This window comes from Pygoscelis adeliae, unplaced genomic scaffold (genome assembly GCF_000699105.1).
Source record: "Pygoscelis adeliae isolate BGI_AS28 unplaced genomic scaffold, ASM69910v1 Scaffold29, whole genome shotgun sequence".
NCBI lineage: Eukaryota > Metazoa > Chordata > Aves > Sphenisciformes > Spheniscidae > Pygoscelis > Pygoscelis adeliae.
The window spans coordinates 1,010,185-1,017,871 of record NW_008825611.1 but is presented as its reverse complement, the minus strand read 5'-3'; positions in this window follow the sequence as shown (position 1 = coordinate 1,017,871).

Below are 7,687 nucleotides of genomic sequence, written 5' to 3'. Positions count from 1 at the left end.
CTGTGGTGACCCTGGATCCTCCTGACCAGGAGGTGTTTTAGGAGGAGATGCCAGTCCCTCCTACAGTTCATGTCCGATTCGGCTCTGAGGATACAGCGTGATCCTTTCTGTAACCATTTTGGTCCCACTTTTAGGTCACCTTAACTAAATATCAGGCCACTAAAATGGTCTGAAAGAAAGACCAAAGGGAATTGTGCCTCTCTGCTGCATCAGACTGTGTCCCACAGTGCAGGTCTGCACAGGACCTGTAGGTTTTAGAGACAACCATATCAGCTGGGTGAATTGCTATGCTGAAGATGCCCAAGGATCGGGTTATAGCTGTAAAAGTCCTGCCGTGTCCATTTTCTGTCCTCCAGAGCAGGCAGTCACGCATCTCGTCTCTCCCCTCTGCATCCACCCTTCACCTGAAGAAACGCCCGAATTCGCCTGGTCCCCCATTTACATTGGTACAAGTGTCAAGGAGAGATTGTCCACCTCAACATCAGCTGGCTGGGAGCACAGTGTGCAGCTGAGCTGGGTGTCCACGGCCCAGGGAGGAGGGTTTGGACCCCATCCTCTGTTCACTTCAGCTGTCCATCTCTCTCTGAGATGCATCAGGAGACCAGGGCACGGGCCCACGTGGGTCCAACCTTGGAAAGGTTGGGTGCACGACTCTCATCCGTATGGAGCCATGCAGCAGAAAGAGGGTCTGAGCCCTGGATCTGCGTTGGACCATCTACCAGCTGTCAAGCTCAGATGCCACCTGGGAAACGGGAGGGTTCCCACCACCAGTTGCTCTAATGGATCATTTGAGCTGGAGACCCTACATCCCCTCCCCGCCCCCCCAGCATCCCACTGCTCTGGGGGCCCTTCCATGGCTGCCCAAGGGAAAGAAAAATAACGCGGAGCGCAGGCTGATGTGCTTCAGGGTCTGAGCTGTCTCCAGGCGCAGCAGCCACTGGAGGCACTGGGGCTGAGTGAGGCCCAGGGCCCCCTTTATGGGTGGACATGGCTCCCCTGGTCACAAGAAGGCTGCCCCGAAGCAGAGGCCGTGGCTGGGAAGCAGTTCAGGCTCTTCCATTGCCACCCATGAGACAATTTCAATGCCCTGAAAGTGCGTGGGGACGATGGCACCTGGCCAAGATGCTCCGCAGAGTTACACCATTTAATTCATTTTCCTCTCTGGATTGATGAGTTTTGGGTTTGCCTCCGCCGCTGAGAAACCGTGCGGGTGCCTTGGGAGAGGGCGAGGATTCACACCCGGCTGCACAGCACAAACTCATCTGGCACCTTTGGCTTTTGAACCGTGCTCACTTTCACCCTGTGGTTTGCCAGCTGCAGCTGCTATTTCCACCCCACCCCGAGGAATAGCAGCGCTGGGGTTTCATCAGGGCGGATGGGAATTAAAACACACAAGAAGGGCAAAACCCTCCTTAAGAGAGAAAATGCCCCTTTCGGGTAGATGATAAAAGAAAAAGAGAAAAAACAGCTTCCCACCTCCAGAGTTATCTGCCAAAATACGTAGGACGGTGGTGACCATCACGCGTATTCATGGCAGTCACTTGATTTTTATGAAGGCAAGGAGGACAGCAGTGGAGCCATCAAGGATGCCAAGGAAATCATTTTTATCAGCAAGTGCAATAAACTGAAACCCTTTGGGTGCAAGGGAATGACTTGCGCTGCCGAAGGAGAAAAGAAAGAGGAAAGAACATAAGGTGGAATAAATACAACAGGCAATGCAAACCAGGACTGCTTCAAGTGCCTGAATGAAGGAGAACAGGTCCCAGAGAGATCTTCTGTTTGCTCCTTGGGCCCCTCCTTTCCAAAATACTGTGGTGCTGTTGCCCTGCGCTTTGCAGAACACCTGACCTGGGTGGTCTGTGCTTTGCACAGGGCTGGGGAGGCACCCTGCCTCCAGAGCCTCCACTGAACACTTTATTGTGAATGTATTGATTTCTCTAGCCTGTGTCCATCCCACCTCAGGGTGTTGACTCACCACCCCACCGTGGTTTCTGCAGTTCCCTCGCTCTCTCTTTCACGCCAGGCTCTGGCAGCTCTAGTTGTGCCGTTTTCTGCCCAGGCTCTCCTAGTTCCCTCCAAGCCTCGTGGCCATGACCTCTGCGTTTGCTCCTAGCAGGCAGCACTTCAGTCTCTATTTGGACCTCTCCCATTGACAGACCAATGGCTTTTTGTCAAATAAGTCTACTGTCACACAGATCCTCCACCTGGCACTGGTGTGGATGTCTGGTCCTTTCTCTCTTGTCTCTGCGTTAGCCGGGCTGTGATTTCTCACCATTTTCTGTGCATCTTCTGGTTCCTTTTTTGGCCTCTGGTCTCATGCCGTCTTCTCTTCCAGTGGGACCTGCTGCTCACTTCATCTTACTTATATAGAATCATCGAATAGTTCAGGTTGGAAGGGACCTCTAAAGGTCATCCAGTCCAACCCCCCTGCCGTGGGCAGGAACGTCTTCAACTTCATCTTCTCAACCTTGTTTCTCCTCCCCCATCTGGCCTTTTCCGCTCTTTTTTCCCCACAAATACTTACTTCTGGGTTCACTGTTCTTCTTCAGACCTTCTGCTCAGCAGATACCTTCAGCTTCTAGTATCCTCCACCATGCCCTCAAAACTTCTCTCGCAGAGTTCTTCAGTGTCCTATTTCCTCAAAACCTCATTAACATTGTCTTCCCTTCAATTTGCAGCCTGCAGCTCCCATTCCATGGATCTCCTCTTTTACAAATTCTAGCGTTTGAGACCTGTTCAGTGTTAACATACAACCCTGAATCATACCTTTTGTCTGGCGAGAAAATGATGAAAACTCTTCATTTACCAGAGACTGAGGGATATCCAGCAGTCCCTGAAAACTCGTTGGACCTCTGGAAGAGTCAATAAGACAATCGCACGCACATAGATGTATACGTGCATTTAACACACGGGATATTTCCGGGGCACTGGTATATAGGAGCTGCGAGGCTGCAGTCCGCAGAGGTGACGGGCAGAGATGACTTGCGTATGCAGACCATAAGGGTAGAGAACATTTCAGACTTCCTATGCGTATGTGGCCAGCTGTACAGACGCCCTGTGCAGCACGTGCGTATGATGCATCAAGCTCAGTGCCTGGTTTTCCTGGAGAGATGCATGGGATTCCCTGCCTTTGGTGCCTCTGATCCTTCCATCAGAGCTAATGCACAGAAATAGCGCCTAGATCCAGCTCATGTTATTTTCTTTACCCTCCTCTGTCCCTGCAGGGCAGTATTAGAAGTTCTCACCTAAAGGCAAACCAAATGTGCCTGGAATTGCCCCCCATACCAGCTCCCCCTCATCTTCCGTTGATGGGCTCCCAAAGCCTCCACCTGACTCTGTTCTGCTCTGTAGACTTCGGGGCAATCAGAAGTTGGGGTAAACCGGGTTTCATCGGCTGGAAATGGCCGAGCGGGACTTTGGTTGAGGGTATTGGAGGTATTAGATGATTCCTCAGAGCACCATGAGCTGCCAGTGAAGGTCCTGGAGGGAAAGCCAAATTGCAGGATGAACGCTGAAGAGATGTTTCTCCTGCAGTGTGAACGCTGCCATCCAAGACCCGCACGAGAGTCCACCTGCGGTGAGGACAGTTCTGGCCATTCATCAGACCAATGAGTACATCATAACTCACTCTTAAATCTCACAATTTTAGTTCATCTGTACAGCCGCACAGCAAAATCCATTGACTTGTCGGGGCCAGATCCCCTCAGCCGAGCAGCCCTGAGCACAGCTTAGCTGGCTTCCAAGTAACGCCCTGTCTCCCAAATAGACTTCCCTGGAGCTCCTCTTCTTAGGGGCTGTTGACGGGGCAGGTCAGGCCAGCCGTTCAGCAATTTTGGACGCAGTCAGCAGAAGCTTGTTTATCCTGATGCTATGTGCAAGCTCAGCACTTTTGAGAACATCAAACAGCCGCGCAGGCACTTTCAGAAGGAGATAAGCTACGTCGGGTGGGGGGGCGGTTATCTGGCGTCAGAAAGGGAAGCGCAGGTCTTTGACTCAAAAGGGGAATGAATTGAGTTACTGGTCAACAAATAAACCTGGAGTTCTTCCTCTATCTCACCACCAAACCAGCCTGCCCTGTAGCGAGAAACCTTCTGAAGGGTGAAGAAGGCAAAGATAAATCTGGACCAGGTGGGCTGAAGAGGGCTGGGGCACCACCGCTGCGGGGCCTTGTCCCAGGCCGGCGGAGGAGCCTCCGGAAAACGGTTCCCAAAAAGCAGTTTAGCTGATGCCACTCTTTGTTTCACCCTATAAACAGATAGGAACGACTTGTCCCCGGGGACAGAAAATGTCACATCTGATGAATACGGATGTATCCACAGAGAGCATAAAATGTTCCTTTATTTTTAGGAAAGGAATGTGCAGTCCCCCCCCCCCCCCCTTTGTTTTACTTGACTTTCACTTTTTTTTTTCAATATCGGAGAAGATGAAAAGAATTAAGGTCCCATCCCTACAGTGCTTCGGGCACAACGCTCCCCTGGATACCAGCTCTTTCGCGGGGATCCCTGCGTTCAAGCCACAGATGGGTATTAATGCTCTGAATTTGCTTTTGGGGTTAAGAAAAGGAAGTCTGTGAACCCAGGAGGCAGCTGTTCCTGCGCAGAGGGGAATATTGCAGCTTCGGGATTCACTGCCATCTTGTGATATTTAGCGTTTTCCTAAAAGGATCAACACACAGGATCAAAAAAAAACCCAAACCCCCAAACAACAAAAAAAACCCCCACCAAATGTGTTCCTAGCATCCATAGTTACAGAGAAAAGCTGGAAACCATGAGGCTGATGGGCTCTAAAACTCATACCACAAACAAATAAAATGAAAAGTTGTGGCATTTGTTGCTTTTACATTTTTATAACCTGTAAATTCTTCACGTAGACCATATTCTTTCATTGAAAAAGAAGCTGGAGTTTTCCTTGATTAGATCTCGCCTCGTGTGATATGAAGACAAGGTTTTCAATCTAATTGTTTTGGCCTTTGCCTTCGGGTGGAATGGCAAAATTAGGACAAGCTCGCTCAGATGAGCTAGTAATTATTATTATTATTATTCCTTCCACGTACAGGCGGAGTACCTGGGAGCTCTTGTACTAGTTCAGAGAGGGGAAACACGGCGATAGATGCTGCGTAACGCACAGGCAAAGCTTAACAGAAAATAGGGATTTTTTTTTTTCTTTTTTTAAAGCCAAATAACAGGGGGATGTTCCAGCTTTTTAAAAAATGATGAGTAGATTGGACAAAACAGCAGGAAGCGCAACATCGACACCATCCTGCCTCTAACACGGAGGGGCAGCGGGAGTAGGCGTCCTTTCCAAAAGCTAATTTTGATGAGGGATTTGCGTACGGATCATCCCTACGTGAAGAGCCCGGGTAGAGCTCAGCTGAGCACCGTACCGGCTCTTAGTTGTGAGCTACAAACAGCTAACGCTCTCTTGCCGAAATGCCTATGAGAAACTTCGGCACGCGTTTACATTTTTAAAACAGTAGATACTCCAAGAAAGCAGTCACTGAAGAGCTTTTAAATTTTTATGAATTCAGAACACCCAAAATCTACAGCGCATCCCAGTATTTCACTCTTTTACAGTATTTTACCAGTATTTTACCGCCCTGTATTTTACCGCTCACTGTGCCAGACGCGAGGGAAGGGACCACGCTGACACAGAGGAACGCGGCGGCTGGGTTTTGTGCTTGACCCCGTCAAACCTTCCACGAGCACGTGGGGAGGGTCGGTGCTCTGGACGAGTCGGGCAAATCCCGTATCGTCCTGCAGGACTGCGGTTCCCTGCGACGGAGGGTCAGGGCCAGTTTTTTGAAAAAGAAGCTGGAGTTTTCCTTGATTAGATCTCGCCTCGTGTGATATGAAGACAAGGTTTTCAATCTAATTGTTTTGGCCTTTGCCTTCGGGTGGAATGGCAAAATTAGGACAAGCTCGCTCAGATGAGCTAGTAATTATTATTATTATTATTCCTTCCACGTACAGGCGGAGTACCTGGGAGCTCTTGTACTAGTTCAGAGAGGGGAAACACGGCGATAGATGCTGCGTAACGCACAGGCAAAGCTTAACAGAAAATAGGGATTTTTTTTTTTCTTTTTTTAAAGCCAAATAACAGGGGGATGTTCCAGCTTTTTAAAAAATGATGAGTAGATTGGACAAAACAGCAGGAAGCGCAACATCGACACCATCCTGCCTCTAACACGGAGGGGTAGCGGGCGTAGGCGTCCTTTCCCAAAGCTAATTTTGATGAGGGATTTGCGTACGGATCATCCCTACGTGAAGAGCCCGGGTAGAGCTCAGCTGAGCACCGTACCGGCTCTTAGTTGTGAGCTACAAACAGCTAACGCTCTCTTGCCGAAATGCCTATGAGAAACTTCGGCACGCGTTTACATTTTTAAAACAGTAGATACTCCAAGAAAGCAGTCACTGAAGAGCTTTTAAATTTTTATGAATTCAGAACACCCAAAATCTACAGCGCATCCCAGTATTTCACTATTTTACAGTATTTTACCAGTATTTTACCGCCCTGTATTTTACCGCTCACTGTGCCAGACGCGAGGGAAGGGACCACGCTGACACAGAGGAACGCGGCGGCTGGGTTTTGTGCTTGACCCCGTCAAACCTTCCACGAGCACGTGGGGAGGGTCGGTGCTCTGGACGAGTCGGGCAAATCCCGTATCGTCCTGCAGGACTGCGGTTCCCTGCGACGGAGGGTCAGGGCCAGTTTTAAGCACCGAGAGAGGAGAGGAGAGGGGAGGGGAGGGAAGGGGAGGGGAGGGGAGGACCCCGGGTGCTGATGGGACCATTCCGCCTCTCCGCCAGCATCTTCGGCCTCCGCCCTCACCCAGGACATCGGGGACACCCCCCATCTCGGCCACGGCCACGACACCCAGGGGCGTCCGCTAATTTAGTGCCAGCGGGGAGAACTGCCTTCCCGGTAGGCATCTCTTCTCATGGGATATCCGAAACGTGAGCTATCACATGATTTATGAATTCTGTCAGTGCAATAATTTTGGGGGCATAGCCCTTAATCTCCTCCTCCTCCACTTCCACAGAAAAAACCACGAACACAGATTTGAGGAGCAGCATAGGTTTGAATTGCGTCATTGATAAACCATCCAAACGGCCCGAAGTAATTGCACTCAAGGTTTTAAACTGTCCTCTCGGACTTTGTAAGTGGATTCCCAGAAAATACCGTAACGCTCTTCAACAGAAAGATCAGTTACAGTGAACAGCGGTGGCTGTTCCCCACGGCACAGGGCCGAACGGGACCCGTGGGTCAGAGCACCAACGCCGTCTGTCCTCACCTCCCGCAGGGCCAGGCTCTGCCGCGATCGAGGAAGCCTGGCCAAGTGAAAGCAATTCCTTCAAGGCAGAGCACAGTTTCCTTCTGCGTCAGGGTTCGCAGCCTACACGTGCTTTTTGTTACCTGTATTTATTTATTTTTTCTTTTTTCTACGGCCCATAGAGGCGGCTGGCCTCTCAGTTCACATGCAGTGAAGATCACACAGCACCCAAAACCGATACGAGTGAAATGAGCTCTCCTGAACACCGGTAACGATGCATTTGGGTGCAAAGAACAGGAACGGCAACGGTGGGAGAGGATTACGACAGACAGACCAGCTGCTGGCCTCGCTACCCCGTCACATCTTACCCCGGCTGATGTCTCATCTCAGACTACAACACGGTCACGCCAGATGACG